General features: G+C 37.2%; 1 long non-coding RNA gene across 1 annotated transcript; it reads right to left on the reverse strand.

Annotated features, from left to right (window-relative positions):
* Positions 1 to 771: 771 nt before the first annotated feature.
* Positions 772 to 15,615, reverse strand: LOC131239231 (uncharacterized). The gene is made up of 3 exons (XR_009168094.1): positions 15,522 to 15,615; positions 2,231 to 2,294; positions 772 to 2,066 (listed from the first exon to the last, which is right to left on the reverse strand). It is a non-coding gene; the product is annotated as an uncharacterized LOC131239231 (long non-coding RNA).
* Positions 15,616 to 17,913: the final 2,298 nt, after the last annotated feature.

Raw genomic sequence — 17,913 nt, forward strand, 5'->3', positions numbered from 1 at the left:
TGACAAGGGGGGGTGTCAAAATTTTGACAATCATCTACCCTCCATGATCCAGCCCATTAAAACCCACAATCGGCCCCATTCCAACCCATTAATGCTCCTAAATTCAGCCTTATTCCAGCCGATTAAAACCCCAAAATCAGCCCCATTTAAAACCATAAAATCAACCCCGTTCCAGTCTATTAAAACCGCCCAAAATCCAGCCACATTCCAGCCCATTAAAACTGAAACTTCCTTATCAGCCCATTCCAACCCATTAAGACCGCCAAAATCAGCCCATTCCAGCACATTAAACTGAAACTTCCTTATCAAGGCCATGAACCGATCCCAAACTTCCTTAGCAAAGGTGCAATGCAGGTGTGGACGTTCAACAGATTCTGCATCATACACATGATGCAAATATCGGGGATGACTGTTAAAATCTTGATGTTAACGACTCTTCTTCACACATTGAAGACCAAACAGCCTTCAACTTCACTTACATAACAGTTGATGCATTTGGCTAGAAGAATGGAGGATTGATCCAACTTAAGCTTATGCAAAGCAACTGCAGATGCATCCATTTTGATGGTGGGTCTATCATTAACCTTTTAGCTGGAGAGCTGGCCCTGATATCTTGGAGAAGAGCTCCCTTTCCCCCACCATCAAAATCTTTGTTTAACATGGTCCATGACCTTTTTTTCCCTCCTTGTAATGCATGGGCATTTTCACACCGGGCTTGAGCGGGGTTGCTTGTAAAATGAGGGGCACACTCAGGGTGGGCAGCCCATGTGAGGCGGAACCCATGTGATGTGGGGCCCACGAGGGGGGTTCGGCTGAGATCCTAACCCATCTGATGTGGGGCCTGGGCTATGAGATAAAGGGATTAATTCACCATAATCTATCAATTCGAGCTTTTAGAGCAAGTGGTTAATTGTCCTTCATCCCTCTAAGTGATACCTACTCTCCTAGAGACCCTCCCCCTTCTAAGTCATGTCTTCCCTTTCTACCCTATCCTCGTGCCTCCCGGACTGCTGAAGGATGAAACGTAATCCCCTGCCATACCACATAAGACCTCAAAGCTATATGTAGCAAAACCAACTTTGATTTTTCTCCCAAAAACAATTGGACCATCAAGCTCTTCAACGTGATCTCTGCTTCTACTCTTGAAGCAAACCACATGAATGCAAATCCCCGTCAATGGCCTGTCCACCTGCTACCTACGATGACAATGTCCACCACTGACCCAACCTTGCTGAAATGATACGACAGAACTGTCTGATACACTAATTCCACCCTACTAGGAAGCCTTCAACAGAGTGAGAAAAGTGACCAAGCTCAATTCGTCTCCTCTTTTGCAGCTTCTGCTCTATAGTAAAATTCACTTTCACATCTCCATGTTTTCCTAGAAAATACAATGGTTGGTGGATTTCAAAACAGCCAAGCGAGTTTTGATTTCATGACTTATACAGCAGAGGACCACTCTAACCAATACACCCAAGTTGGGCATCTAGAACAGTAGGATTCTTTCCTTTGTTTGTTTTTTTTTTTTTTTTTTCCCATTAAATCGTGATTTAAGCAAAGAGGCCACAAATATAGAAAGGTAATTTTGAGCTATAACATCATCAACAAGAGAAAAGGACAAACTGAAATAGACAACATCGATGGCAGATGAGCAGATGATTTTCAAGATCAAAATCTAATAATGAAAACTTAAAAGTACAGGCTGACTTGATGTTAACAACCTCTGGTTCACATACATCCTATGAAAATAGATTCAGAATCTCTCATAATACCAATTATACTAAGTGTGGCGACTACGTATTTCAATAGTTGTTATTCACTCGAATAATGCACACACAAAAATAAAAATAAAAATCATATTCAATAATCTAGTTGCGATTTCAAAAATATGAGTAGAGTGAGAGGCAGAGAATTTCCTGAGCTATCATATCTTTCATCTGGCTCATATGTAGTTCATGAGTAGGAGGTAGGCACTGAAGATCAACCATATCATCATTAAATTCTTTGGAAAATCGACGACTCAAATTCAATGGATCTTCCCTCAATTCATATGCTTTGCGAATTATCTGCAGTGGTCCAAAAGTAGGCTATGTCATATAAGACGTAAGATGCAACTTGACAGAAACTTCCAACAATCTTATAATATTACAGTTCAAAAAGAACAAAATGTAAAGAATGAATTCTTCAAGATCTCAAATCAGTACAGGTAATCTTTAACAAACACCCTTACCTTATAATCAACATCCGTGAAGTTCTGTACATAAGTTACTTTGTATCCCAAATGTTTTAAGTATCTGCTTAAGATAGTAAAGACAACATCTAATTAGCATCCACAGATTGACTTGAGCAATAAGTAACATTATTATGGACAACAGAATTTTATTAGAAATGAAGTAACATAATTAATTCCATATCTTTTTCCTTTTTCAAAATCAATCTTAGATGAAAACAGGAAAAAAAAAAAAAGCTTCAAGAAAGCAGGAACAACGAGCCAATGCAAAGTGCTCGTTACTCACGCTTAGGCAAGGGTATCAGCAGCCTTATTCACATGGGACTCAGTTTGGGCTTCCTATAATAAAACTTGTGATAAAATGCTTAGTTAAATCAATTCCAAATGGCTTGGGTGAACTGAGCTCCATCAAGTTAATGGCAATGTACTCTGCATAGAGTTTTGGGTTAATGTGATTAAAAGTTTTTGGAAGAAATCCACCTGAAATCAGTCTTTTAGCCTAACCTTTCACTTGAATTGAAACTTTTGGAACCTACTTCAGCCTATAGAAACTATTTTATCATCGAGAACATTCTTGAACGCTTCTTGTAAGTTGTCTGGTAGTTCCAGAATCTATATAACATGTTCTTTGACAATCTCATCTTTGTAGTGTTTTCCAGAATCTATATAACATGTTATTTGACAATCTCATCTTTGTAGTGTTCAAAGCAAGTTGTCACATTTTCCACATTGAAAGTAGGGCTAAACTTTAGCTCAAGCGGAAGCCCTGTTAAATATTCATTATTGCATAGCCTTTCCATGATAGGGATCCACTTTATGTGAGTATGGATTGTTGTAGGACCCTGCAACAAACTGGCTGGTTTGAGCCCCACCATGACCTCATGTCCTTCGTTAAACTACTTAAAATCATTGAATATCCAGGTACCTCTTGTAGCTCATGCCAAGTGATTTCTTCTGCCTTGCTTCTTCATAGTCTGGTTATATTAATTACAATGGTGAAGCTCTGATTATTAGTTTGGATAGCCCATCACATGGGGGCCACCTTTGGTTGCTCATCCCTCCTAAAATCATTTTTGGCTGGATGATCCCAACCATCAAATAAATGGCTAGGAAAATGGATGTGCAAATTAACCATAATAAAGAAGGTTGAGTCATTGGAGAAAATAGTCCATGATGTGGGACAACCATTGAGTGCTCCGGAGAGTGATATAGTGATCCTAACCATGCGATCAATGGGTTTAAAAAGGATGGTGCATATATTATCACTATACTAGAAATGGTCTAGTGGTGATCTAGATCATCCAATTTGCCCACCTTTCACTAATAATCCCTCCCAAAAACTCGCTTTGATCTAATTGTGCTAACAAATTGATCAACAACTAGGAAATAGATGATCTATGTTTGTTATACCAGAAAAGAATGATCATTGCCCATCACGTGGGGCCCATCTTTGATTGGCCATCCCTATATCAAAACTATATTGATCAGGTGATGGTAACCATTTACGTAATGGCTTGGAATTGTGCAGTCCAAACTGATTTTAGTAGAAAGGGCATTCACTTGGAGGTTACATTATCTGGGTCCACCTTTGATTGCCCATCCTCCTCGAAAATCATTTTAATGGGATGACCATAGCCATTCGATCTCAATCTAAATAAAAGAACCTTTTTGCCACTGGTTGGCAGCAACTTCTACCAAGTTCATGACTTATCCCTATTTTGTGGGCGATTACTACATTAAGCAACTAAGGCTAATCGCACACACGAATTGCCATGAATTTGGCGACCCATCCAAACACCCAAAAAAAAAAAAAAACAAAAAAAAAAAAAAAAAAAAAAGGAGACGATTGCCCTTGCTACAATTAATCAACTTCCTCTAACCATTCCTCTGTGGGTAATAAGCGCTAAAGAACTTGATCTTAGTTCTGATTTTCGCCTATATAATTTCCTTGAAAGAACTCATAAACTTGACATCTCAGTGAAACGCTGTAGTCTTTTGAGCCACATGCATTCAAATGACTTCATTAGAGAAGATGTCAGCGATATGCATATCATCTAAAATCAATTTTCAAGGGATAAAATGGACCTCTTGGAAAGACTATCAACTACAACATACATGGAATCATTCCCATTTGTGTCTTAGGTGTGACATCCAATTCATGTCTTCCAAAGAGGGTTCGCTAACGTCTCCTGAAGGTGGGATGTTAGCAACGTCCCCAAAGGTTTCATACAACTAGGGACAAGCCATGGTGCAAAAATTACACTAATTGGATTATCCTAACCATGCAATCATTAGTGCGGAAGTGGACAGTCAAGATTGAGCAAAGAAACAATAGGTCCAATCATCATCTTACATCATCTATTCGATGTATCCCACTTTGTATTGCTCATGATTCCAAAGTAGCACTTCTAATCGATTACTCCATTCAATCTATAGCTTGTAAAAAATAGATGGTTGGAATAAATTTGACTCATTCACATGGTTAGGATCATCTGATCGGTGTGCTTCTCACACTGTGGCTTGCTCCCAATGGTACTAGTGAAAGAATTGTCCTGGTTGACGATTCACTATCCCATGTGTCATTCAAAAGCTTTGGGAACATTGCTAACGTCCCTATGAAGATGGAGAAATTAACAAAATCCTGGGTGTGCAGGTGCACGCATGCGCTTATGTATTATACAAAATCAATTTTTTTGTCTTAAATTACCAATGAAGCATATTGTACAAAGGTGGCAAGTGTTGTTGGGTAAGATATTAGCAAGTGCCTAACTAAAATAGCAAATAGAATGAAAACAAGCAGATGTACCTGTATGGGACATCGAAAGTTAGGTAGACGTGAGCATGACGTAGATGGCTGAAATCGTAGGGGCTAATGCCACAGACATACATGCCTACTTTTCTGGGGATTTTAGGCTTGAAAAGCTCCATCTGCTTGGTCAAAGAATTGAAGATATTGAAATTCCTCATCCCAAGACTCTCCTCAACCCAAATCCTTGCTGTGAGAATGCATGTGAAGAGATACGGAAAATTTAAAAAAAAAAAGATATTGAGAATTAAAAAACTAATAACTCATGTTAAAAGAAAATCATCAAACTAATCTTACCTTTCCAAAAAAATAAAAATAAAAATCTACTCAATCTTTTAAGACCACAATGCCCATTAAAAGTATTTTTCCAAATACACATCTATTCAAGTCCATCTTATTATTTGTTTATTCTTATTTCTCGTAATGACTTTGCCATGCAAAGCTTAGCTTTTTGGCTCATACCAACAAAAGAAACTACATGAGCTGTTCTAGAGGCATCAAAAAATACTTGGATAAGACTTTGTATTGTAATATTGGGTTTAGAGAAGTGGCCCCATTTCCTGTCTATGGCCCAAACGTTTGATATAAAGGGCTCACCATGGATGAAACCACGAGGGTTGAAGAAACATGGCCAGGGATTTATTTTTTTTCCATTTTTGGTTGAATGTGGAACTGCCTTTTTTTTTTTCCTCTTAATCATTATGTTCAGGCCACACAAATTGAGGGTTTATGATTCCCATCGAAGGGACTTTTTTTTCTTGGCCATATATAATAGTGCCCATAAATTTGACGATATGGACCACTAAAACATATCCATCAAAAGAGAAAAATAAAAATAAAAATGGACCACTAAAACATGACGGGAATATATCAATGGACCAAGTTGGCATACGTATATCCTAGATGAATAATGGACAAGTCCCAACCTTCTTCCAAAATGGTGGTGAACAATCATAAAAGCCTTGTCGAGCCCGGAGATTCAATTTGATCCACTTAGTCCATGTGAAGTTACGAAAGAGGGACACGATTAGAACGCGAACAAACTCTTTTGTCTATTATTTGAAAAAGAGATCTTCAAAACAAAAAGAACCATTTAGACAAAGTAAATTATTTTATTTTGTTCTTTATAAGAGATTAAATTATATATAATCTCTTCAAAGTTAAATTATTGAGACCTTTTTTATTATTATTTCTTGCTTAACTTGTCGAAACTCAAAATTGATGTATGACTTATATATCTAAGATGTTTTTATGAATGATTACAATCATGTTGACTTGTATGTATTGTAGAATGATGGTGTTAGAAATCCAAATATCTTTCATCGTTAGTCTACATAATCAAATGCCGCTTTCCTAGCGTGATTCTACATTCAAGACAGTTACCAACAACATAACTTATTAAAGGATCTTGTATATTTTTAAGAAAAATTTCTTGAAAGATTTAAAGATAAGAATCCTTTAAAACTATCATGACATGGTATTACTTGGTGCATATTGATGGCAAAAGAATGATTGCTGAGTTTTTATTTTTTTCTGATTTATTTATATTTTTCATTGTCTTAAGAATATTATTTAAAAAAATAAATAAATAAATAATCTTACAATTTATGTTACGATTTGCAATTCGATACGATTCAACTCCTATTACGATTTACGACACGATAATCATTCTGTCAACATTGTCTAAGGGAAACATTGGCGAGATGTTAAGAAAAAGGTAGAATATTTTAGTAAAACTTCAGGAAATGTTAAAAGAGACATGTTGACATTTGTAAGAATCAAAATATTGCAAAAAACAACCACACATAATAAGTTCCCATGTTATAAGGGTCTAATCATGTGCTATAAAAAAATATTAGTACAAAATAAATATACAAAATTTGTAGCCAATCAAGATCAGCCAACACTAATTAAATATAGAATTTCCACAATAATTAATAGTGAGATACACAATTACACATATCTTCTAATATAAAAATAGAAAAACTAGAATCCCTAATTTCCCCATTTTTCACCTAAGTGTTAATTTTTTCACCACAATCCATGTCAATGCATGAGAATCATGTATGGACATGAATTTTCCTTGCAATTCGTGGTGATATTTGAAATAATAATAATAATAATAATTTCTATGAATTTTTCATCGCCTTTGAGTTTACGCCCATCTTGGTTTCCAAATGAGATTCCTTCTCAAATCCAAATTTTGATTCAATAGATACCAAGAATGATCAAAATCACCAAATGAACAAAATTAAAAAGAAAATCCCCAAAAATGAAGATTTTAAGGGTTATAAAAAAATTTTTAAAAAATAATAAATAAACAATTTTCTGTCAATTTTTGCTCATTTACGAATGTTTCCCTGATATTGAGGGTATTATTATTGGTATCAGGGATATTATATGATACATGGTATCGTTGATACTAGAGAACTTTTATAAGGAGTTCTTCTCAAAATATTGTTGCTATCGATAAATCGCTAAATATCGTCAATATTATAAATATAAATATGGGTGATATTTGAAATTTTTTAAACTACCGCCAGTTTCAGTATCATTGACCTGGCTTTACCAATATAATATCACCATTATTATCCAGAAATCACTGGTACTTGAAACAATTAATCCATCAATAGTGGGTCCTAATATTTAGAAGGATGGGAGATTAGTAGGGTGTGTGCCATGTGAGTTGTATGGAGGCCAACCTACATCGTAGCTATGAGTGTGCTGGGGGATCTTCACAACGAAAAAAAAAAAGTAGAGAGGGAACAATGAAAGTTTCAGGAGCGATGCAAATTGCAAGGACTCGAGGTTACAAGAATCTCTGTAACCCTAAGCACTCAAGGCCCACCGTGATTTCCGTGTTATATGCACTCTGTTGATCCATATTTTCAACTTAGTTAGGTCACGAGTCCAAACATGAGGGATATGCAAAACTCAAACGGGCCACACCACAAGAAACATTGGGATTGAATGCTCACCACTAAAACCTTCTTGGGGCTATAACAGTTTTGGATTGGGACTATTTAAAATTTCCCTTCATTAAAGGTGTGATTCACCTTAATGTTTAAAAATAGGTTGGAAACACCTTACAGACTATTTGATTTGTTGTAATTCATGTGAATTGGGGGTAAAAACATAATTATGCTTTTTCATAGGAATTTGGAAGGTAGGCGGAATTCTACTTGGGCGAAATTCAAATTCCTAACACATTGGGAAGCCAAAATTCCATGAGCTCGACCATGATGTATGTGTTATATCCATTCCTTCCATTTATTCTTTGGATCATTTTAGGGCATGACCCAAAAAATGAGGTAGATCCAAAGCTCAACTGGACCATGCCACAGAAAACATTGGGGATTGAACGATACCATTGAAGCTTCTTGAGGACCATGGAAGTTTGGGCCGAGTCGATTTTTGTGTTTTCCCTTCATCCATGTTTGTGTGACCTTATGAACAGGTTGAATCACAAATAAACACGATGGTGGGTATCATTATCTCCATTGTTTCTTGTGGTGTAGTCCACTTGAGATCTGCCTCAATTTTGGGCCCATGCCCAAAAGCGATATGGAAAAATGAATGGACGGCATAGATAGAACTCATACATCATTGTGGGGCCCCCACCCACAGATTTTTGGCACCTATTATCTTAGAGCCTCGTTTTCCCGAGAAAGATGTCAACGTCTTACATCTGTTTTCACCGTGGCAAGAAATAAATGCCAAATTCCTGTCAAACACAATATAAATATAGTTGATCAAACAGGCCTTTATAAATGCATTCGATCACATACAATCACCACAATGGGCCCCAAAAAAGGTTTTGACAATGGGCATTTCCATCCGCAGTATTTTCTAAGGTGTCTAAGGTGTGGCCCACTTGAATTTTGGATCTCTCTCATGTTTGGAATCATGTCCTAAAATGAGCTGGCAAAACAAATTGACGGAGTGGATGTAACACAAACATCACAGTGGGCCCCACAAAGCTTGTGGTTACAAGGGATTCTGACATCCCTAGGTTACAAGCAAGTCCCATTCTTTAAAGAGGTATCTTCCCAAGCATCTAAAATACAATATACCCCAGTAAATAGTCAAATATATGAGTAGATTTCCAGTTGGAAAAATCCAAACTGAGTAGGTTTTAGCAAATTTCAAAATGCTAAAAGCAAAAATTAAAAAAGAACTAAAAAGATAGTGAATAAAATGACTCAAATCTGGATTGGTATGCCCACTTTTCACCCGTTGTTGAATGGTAGTGATCATCCACTCACATTGGCACATGTGCATCAATCCAGATCGTCCAAAGTATGGGCCCCTAATGCAGGGGCATTTTCACACCAGGCTCGAGTGAGGTCGCCTGTGGGATGCAGGGGCACACTCAGGGTGGGCGGGGCCCATGGGGGAAGTCTCGTGTTCGAGACTCCTCACCGAGGGTGATTAATGCGCATTTCACACCAGGCTCAAGTGGGGTAGACTGTGACATGCAGGGACACACTCGGAGGGGGGGGCGTGTGAGGCGGTACACATGTGATTTGGGGCCCTCGAGGGGGGTTCGGCCGAGGTCCTAACCCATGAGATATGGGGCCTGTGCTATGAGATAAAAGGATTAATTCGCCATGCTCTAACAGTTCGAACTTTTAGAGCAAGTGGTTAATTGTCTTACATCAAATTGATATCAGAGCAGGCGGTCTCATGTTCGAGACTCCTCACTGGGGGTGATTAATGCCCGGGCTAGAGTGGGGTCCCCTGTGGGATGCAGGAGCACACTAGATGTAGCTGATATTTGGGGTCATGCTTTAAAATCATATTGCAAAATAGATAAACGGTGCAGATATAACATATATTAGGCAAGTTGTATCAACATGAATCCAATCACGTGAGTATGTTACATGCATATAAAAATATATATATATTAAAGCTATCTGACTGGTATTGATATTATATACTACTGCTTTACTACGGACTAATGCAGTAGTGATAATCATTATTACCCATTTATAGTGGACCACACTACATTACCGTGGAGCACCACCATCCAATCGGTGGATGACATAAGGGATGGCTAAAAACAAACTGATGGGGCCGGTACCTCACCGAATCCATCCAATGTGGGGAGCATATGAGACGGTCCGAAGAGAAAGACTGAAGGTACGGAACCGGGCCCTGGTGTACCCGACTAAGTCGAACCGGGTTCGAGTATAAAATCTCAAGTACTCGTTAAGAAGAAATAAGAATAAAGGAAGGAAGGAAGAAAAATGTGGGTACTACAACAATCCGTCCCTGTCTAGAGAATATGTTGTTTATAACTAACCATAACCCCCTCTCGCTCTCCCGAAAATGGTATCCCGCCCAATATTTGTGCTCAACCATGTATTCCATTTTCTTTTTCTTATAAATTTCATTTTACTAATCTCATTATTTCTAACATTCTAGAATGGTATTCCCTCATTTCTTCCGTCGTTTTCTATTTACTATCCTTCTCATTCAATTTTTGAGTTTCCCTCTTCCTCCATTCGCATATGATTTTTAACATTTCCATTTCATATGCTCTAAACACGAGGATTGGGAGATGGCTGCGAAGATAGATTATGAGTCCTGTTTCAAAGGTACTTTTTATGATGAATTGAATCCACGTTACTACTGCGATCCTGACGCTCGGAAAATCAGTATCAATAAACTCGATAAGGTAACCAAAGATGTCACTGCTGCAAGAGTATCAATCAAATTGGCATTGGAGAAAGGAGGTCGATAACCCGAGCTGGGGTAAGGAGATAACTTTAAAATTTCAAAGATGCTCGTATATCTAAAGCAATCGAATGAAATTCTGAAGATGATAACTTCACCCTCATATTGTTTTAGGAATTTTAGTTCTATAAATTCCGACATCGGGGCTCTTGACGAACATTTTCGGCACTATCAGTTACCTCAATTAAAGGCAGAGAAGGCGATACGGTCTAAGATGGTCGTTATGGGAGAAATGTCACATAGAATTAAAAAATTCTATAATATAAGAATTAAGAAGCACGTGTGGATCAAAGATGAAGTGAAAATTTTAGAAAACGAGATTTCTGATAATATCAAGAAGCTGAAGGTCATTGAAACTAATGGAGTGAAAAGATTAGCAGAAGTTGTTCATCATTATTGGAAGCATCTCAGCATTTAAGAAGTGAGGATTGTAAAGTTTCAGGATAAACTTGTGGAGAAGAAAAAAAATACACTGTAAGTTTTTTGAAAATACTTTTTTTTTTTCTTTTTTATTTAAGAAAATAGATTTTATCGTTATTTTTTTATTCTTCTTCTTTTTAAATTGTCTAGTTCGCACTCAATTCGCTCCCTGTGGTCCCCACATATGCCGAGAGCATCGAGGCTGCAGATGTAATTATTACTTGAGGTGCGAGCCTTGTCTCTCTATAGTTGCACTAATAATGGTCTCTCTCTATCTCTCTCATTCGCCCTGCCCGTCCTTGCTCAGAGAATCTACTGCCCGTAACTAACTATAACCTTCTCTAGCTCTCCCGAAATGGTATCTTGCCAAATATTTGGGCTCGAACATGTATTCAATCTTCTTTTTCTTATAAATTTCATTCTACTATTCTTATCATTTCATACATTGCAGAATGGCATTCCCTCTTTTCCTCCAGCGTTCCCTACTTACTATTCTTCCCATTCAATTTTCGAGTTTTCCTCTTCCTCCAATCGCATCTAATTTACAACATTTCTGTTTTCTATGCTCTAAACACGATGATTGAAAGATGGCTGCGAAGATAGACTATGAGTCCTGTTTCAAAGGTACTTGTTATGATATATTAAATCAATGCTACGACTGCAATCCTGACACTAGGAAAATTAGTATCAACAAACTCGATAAGGTAACCAAAGATGCCACTGCTGCATGAGTATTAATCAAATTGGCATTGGAGTAAGGAGGTCGGTAATCCAAGTAGGGGTAGTGAGATAACTCTAAAGCTTCAAAGATGCTCGTATATCTGAAGCAATCGAATGAAGTTCTGAAGAGGATAACTTCACCCCCATATTGTTGTAGAAATTTTAGTTCTATAAATTCTGACATCAGGGCTCTTGACAAATGTTTTCGGAACTATTAATTACCTCAATCAGAGGCAGAGAAGGCGATCTGGACTGAGATGATCATCATGAAAAAAATGTTACATAGAATTGAAGAATTCTATAGTATAGAAATTAAGAAGCACGTGTGGATCAAAGATGAAATGAAGAAGCTAGAAAACGAGTTTTTTGATAATCACAAGAAGCTAAAGGTCATTAAAACTAAGGGAGTGAAAATATTAACAAAAGTTATTTGTCGTTATTGGAAGCATCTCAGCGTTGAAAAAGTGAGGATTATAAAGTTTCGGGATAAGCTTATAGAGAAGAAGAAGAAGATACACTGTAAGTTTTTTTTTTTTTAATACTTTTTTCTTTTCTTTTTTATTTAAGAAAATAATTTTATCATTATTTTTAATTCTTATTCTTTTTAAACTGCCCGGTTCACATGCAATTCGCTACCTGTTGTCCCCACCTACACCTATAGCCTCGAGGCTGCAGATGAAATAATTATATGAGGTGCGAGCATTGTCTCTTTGTGGTTGCACTAATAACGGTCTCTCTCTATCTCTCTCATTTGACTTAATCATCCTTGCTCAAAAAATATGTTGCCTGTAACTAACCATAACCCCCTCTCGCTCTCCCGAAAATGGTATCCCGCCCAATATTGTACTCGACCATGTATTCCATCTTCTTTTTCATATATATTTCATCTACTAATCTCATTATTTCTTACATTCCAGAATGGCATTCCCTCTTTTCTTCCGTCGTTCCCTACTTACTATTCTTCCCATTTAATTTTTGAGTTTCCCTCTTCCTCCATTTACATCTGATTTTCAACATTTATGTTTCCTATGCTCTAAATACGAGGATTGGGAGATGGCTGCGAAGATAGACTACGAGTCTTGCTTCAAAGGTACTTCTTATGATGAATTGAATCCACCCTACAACTGCGATCCTAACGCTGGAAAAATCAGTATCAACAAACTCGATAAGGTAACCAACGATACCACTACTGCAAGAGTATCAATCAAATTGGGATTAGAGAAAGGAGGTCTGCAATCCGAGCAGGGGCAGTGAGATAGCTCTAAAGCTTCAAAGATGCTCATATATCTGAAGCAATCGAATGAAGTTCTGAAGAGGATAACTTCACCCTCATATTGTTACAGAAATTTCAGTTTTATAAATTACAACATCAGGGCTCTTGACGAATGTTTTTAAAACTATCAGTTACCTCAATCAGAGGCAGAGAAGGCGATTTTGACTAGATGGTCGTTATGGAAAAAATGCTACATAAAATTGAAGAATTCTATATTATAGAAATTAAGAAGCACGTGTGGATCAAAGATGAAGTGAAGAAGTTAGAAAATAAGATTTTTTATAATCGCAAGAAGCTGAAGCTTATTGAAACTAAGGGAGTGAAAATATTAACAAAAGTTGTTTGTCATTGTTGGAAGCTTCTCGGTATTGAAAAAGTGAGGATTGAAGGAGAAGAAGAAGAATTTGCACCGTAAGTTTTTTTTTTAAATACTTTTTTATTTTCTTTTTTATTTAAGAAAATAGATTTTATCGTTATTTTTTTTATTCTTCTTCTTTTTAAACTACCCGGTTCGCACGCAATTCGCTCCACGTCGTCCCCACCTACACCTCGAGCCTCGAGCTACAGATGAAATAATTACATGAGGTGCGAGCCTCGTCTCTCTATGATTACACTAATAACGGTCTCTCTCTATCTCTCTCATTTGACCCTATCTGACCTTGCTCAGAAAATCTGCTGCCCGTAACTAACCATAACCACCTTTCGTTGTCCCGAAAATGGTATCCCGCCCAATATTTATGCTCGACCATATATTCCAACTTCTTTTACTTATATATTTCATCTACTAATCTCATCATTTCTTACATTCCAGAATGGCATTCCCTCTTTTCTTCCGTCGTTCCGTACTTACAATCCTTCGCATTCAATTTTCGAGTTTTTCTCTTCCTCCTTTCGCATCTGATTTTCAATATTTTCATTTCCTATGCTCTAACCACGAGAATTGGGAGATGGCTGCGAAGATAGACTATGAGTCTTGTTTCACAGGTACTTGTTATGATGAATTGAATCCACGCTATGACTGCGATCCTGATGCTCGAAAAATCAGTATCAACAAACTCGATAATGTAACCAAAGATGCCACTGCTGCAAGAGTATCAATCGAATTGGCATTGGAGAAAGGAGGTCATCAATCCGAGCAGGGGCAGGGAGATAGCTCTAAAGTTTCAAAGATTCTCGTATATCTTAAGCAATCGAATGAAGTTCTGAAGTGGATAACTTCAACCTTATATTGTTGTAGGAATTTTAGTTCTATAAATTCCGACATCAGGGCTCTTGACGAACGTTTTCGGAACTATCAGTTACCTCAATCAGAGGCAGATAAGATGATCTGGACTGAGATGGACGATATAGAAAAAATGATACATAAAATTGAAGAATTCTATAGTATATAAATTAAGAAGCACGTGTGGATTAAAGATGAAGTGAAGAAGCTAGAAAACGAGATTTCTGATAATCACAAGAAGCAGAAGGTCATTGAAACTAAAGGAGTGTAAAGATTAACAGAAGTTGTTAATCACTATTGGAAGCATCTCAGGGTTAAAGAAGTGATGATTGTAAAGCTTCGGGATAAGCTTGTGGAGAAGAAGAAGAAAATACACTATAAGTTTTTTTTTAATAATCTTTTCTTTTCTTTTTTACTTAAGAAAATAGATTTTATTGTTATTTTTTTATTCTTCTTCTTTTTAAATTTCCTGGTTCACACGCAATTCACTCCCTGTGGTCCCCTCTTACACGTAGAACATCGAGGCTGCAAATGTAATAATTACATGAAGTGCGAGCCTCGTCTCTTTGTGGTTGCACTAATAACGGTCTCTCTCCATCTCTCTCATTTGCCCTGCCCATCCCTGTCCAGAGAACATGCTATTTGTAACTAACCATAACCCCCTCTCGCTCTCCCGAAAATGGTATCCCGCCTAATATTTGTGATCAACCATGTATTCCATCTTCTTTTTCTTATAAATTTCATTCTACTAATCTCATCATTTCTAACATTTTATATTAGCATTCCTTCCTTTCTTCTGTCGTTTCCTACTTACTATCCTTCCCGTTTAATTTTTAAGTTTCCCTCTTCCTCTATTCGCATTTGATTTTTAACATTTCTGTTTCATATGCTCTAAACACTAAGATTGAGAGATGGCTACGAAGATAGACTATGAGTCTTGTTTCAAAGGTACTTGTTATGATGAATTAAATCCACGCTACAACTGCGATCCTGATGCTCGAAAAATCAGTATCAACAAACTCGATAAGGTAACCAAAGATGTCACTACTGCAAGAGTATCAATCAAATTGGCAATTGAGAAAGGAGGTCGGTAATCAAATTGGAAGCGGACCTCTTTGATGAGAGTATGGACGAGAAGCGCGTCGCGACTAGCAGCTATCAGAGAGAATGGCAAGGGTTTTGTAAATCAATCGTTGTGCCTTACCACCGCTTACATTGGGAGACGAGTGCATAATCGAAGCGGATTGCGTCGTGTGACACAGCCACCGACCTCCTGGGTGTGAGGGGCGAACGAGGATTCCCTGCAAAAGCCTTTCTGAGCAATCCGTCCCTGTCCAGAGAATATGTTGTTTGTAACTAACCATAACCCCCTCTCGCTCTCCCGAAAATGGTATCCCGCCCAATATTTGTGCTCAACCATGTATTCCATTTTCTTTTTCTTATAAATTTCATTTTACTAATCTCATTATTTCTAACATTCTAGAATGGCATTCCCTCATTTCTTCCGTCGTTTCCTATTTACTATCCTTCCCATTCAATTTTTGAGTTTCCCTCTTCCTCCATTCGCATATGTTTTTTAACATTTCTGTTTCATATGCTCTAAACACGAGGATTGGGAGATGACTGCGAAGATAGACTATGAGTTCTGTTTCAAAGGTACTTTTTATGATGAATTGAATCCACGCTACGACTGCGATCCTGACGCTCTGAAAATCAGTATCAATAAACTCGATAAGGTAACCAAAGATGTCACTGCTGCAAGAGTATCAATCAAATTGGCATTGGAGAAAGGAGGTCGGTAACCTGAGCTGGGGTAGGGAGATAACTTTAAAATTTCAAAGATGCTCGTATATCTAAAGCAATCGAATGAAATTCTAAAGATGATAACTTCACCCTCATATTGTTTTAGGAATTTTAGTTCTATAAATTCCGACATCGGGGCTCTTGACGAACATTTTCGGCACTATCAGTTACCTCAATTAAAGGCAGAGAAGGCGATACGGACTAAGATGGTCGTTATGGGAGAAATGTCACATAGAATTAAAAAATTCTATAATATAAGAATTAAGAAGCACGTGCGGATCAAAGATGAAGTGAAAATTTTAGAAAACGAGATTTCTAATAATATCAAGAAGCTGAAGGTCATTGAAACTAATGAAGTGAAAAGATTAGCAGAAGTTGTTCATCGTTATTGGAAGCATCTCAACAGTTAAGAAGTGAGGATTGTAAAGTTTCAGGATAAACTTGTGGAGAAGAAAAAAAATACACTGTAAGTTTTTTTGAAAATACTTTTTTTTTTCTTTTTTATTTAAGAAAATAGATTTTATCGTTATTTTTTATTCTTCTTCTTTTTAAATTGTCTAGTTCGCACTCAATTCGCTCCCTGTGGTCCCCACATATGCCGAGAGCATCGAGGCTGCAGATGTAATTATTACTTGAGGTGCGAGCCTTGTCTCTCTATGGTTGCACTAATAACGGTCTCTCTCTATATCTCTCATTCGCCCTGCCCGTCCTTGCTCAGAGAATCTATTGCCCGTAACTAACTATAACCCTCTCTAGCTCTCCCGAAATGGTATCCTGCCAAATATTTAGGCTCGACCATGTATTCAATCTTCTTTTTCTTATAAATTTCATTCTACTATTCTTATCATTTCATACATTGCAGAATGGCATTCCCTCTTTTCCTCCAGCGTTCCCTACTTACTATTCTTCCCATTCAATTTTCGAGTTTTCCTCTTCCTCCAATCGCATCTAATTTACAACATTTCTATTTTCTATGCTCTAAACACGAGGATTGAAAGATGGTTGCGAAGATAGACTATGAGTCCTGTTTCAAAGGTACTTGTTATGATATATTGAATCGATGCTACGACTGCAATCCTGACGCTAGGAAAATTAGTATCAACAAACTCGATAAGGTAACCAAAGATACCACTACTGCATGAGTATTAATCAAATTGGCATTAGAGTAAGGAGGTCGGTAATCCAAGTAGGGGTAGTGAGATAGCTCTAAAGCTTCAAAGATGCTCGTATATCTGAAGCAATCGAATGAAGTTCTGAAGAGGATAACTTCACCCCCATATTGTTGTAGAAATTTTAGTTCTATAAATTCCGACATCAGGGCTCTTGACGAATGTTTTCGGAACTATCAATTACCTCAATCAAAGGCAGAGAAGGCGATCTGGACTGAGATGATCGTCATGGAAAAAATGTTACATAGAATTAAAGAATTCTATAGTATAGAAATTAAGAAGCACGTGTGGATCAAAGATGAAATGAAGAAGCTAAAAAATGAGTTTTTTTATAATCACAAGAAGCTAAAGGTCATTAAAACTAAGGGAGTGAAAAGATTAACAAAAGTTATTTGTCGTTATTGGAAGCATCTCAGCGTTGAAGAAGTGAGGATTGTAAAGTTTCGGGATAAGCTTATAGAGAAGAAGAAGAAGATACACTGTAAGTTTTTTTAAAAAAAATACTTTTTTCTTTTCTTTTTTATTTAAGAA

Source organism: Magnolia sinica, chromosome 3 (genome assembly GCF_029962835.1).
Source record: "Magnolia sinica isolate HGM2019 chromosome 3, MsV1, whole genome shotgun sequence".
Taxonomy (NCBI): domain Eukaryota; kingdom Viridiplantae; phylum Streptophyta; class Magnoliopsida; order Magnoliales; family Magnoliaceae; genus Magnolia; species Magnolia sinica.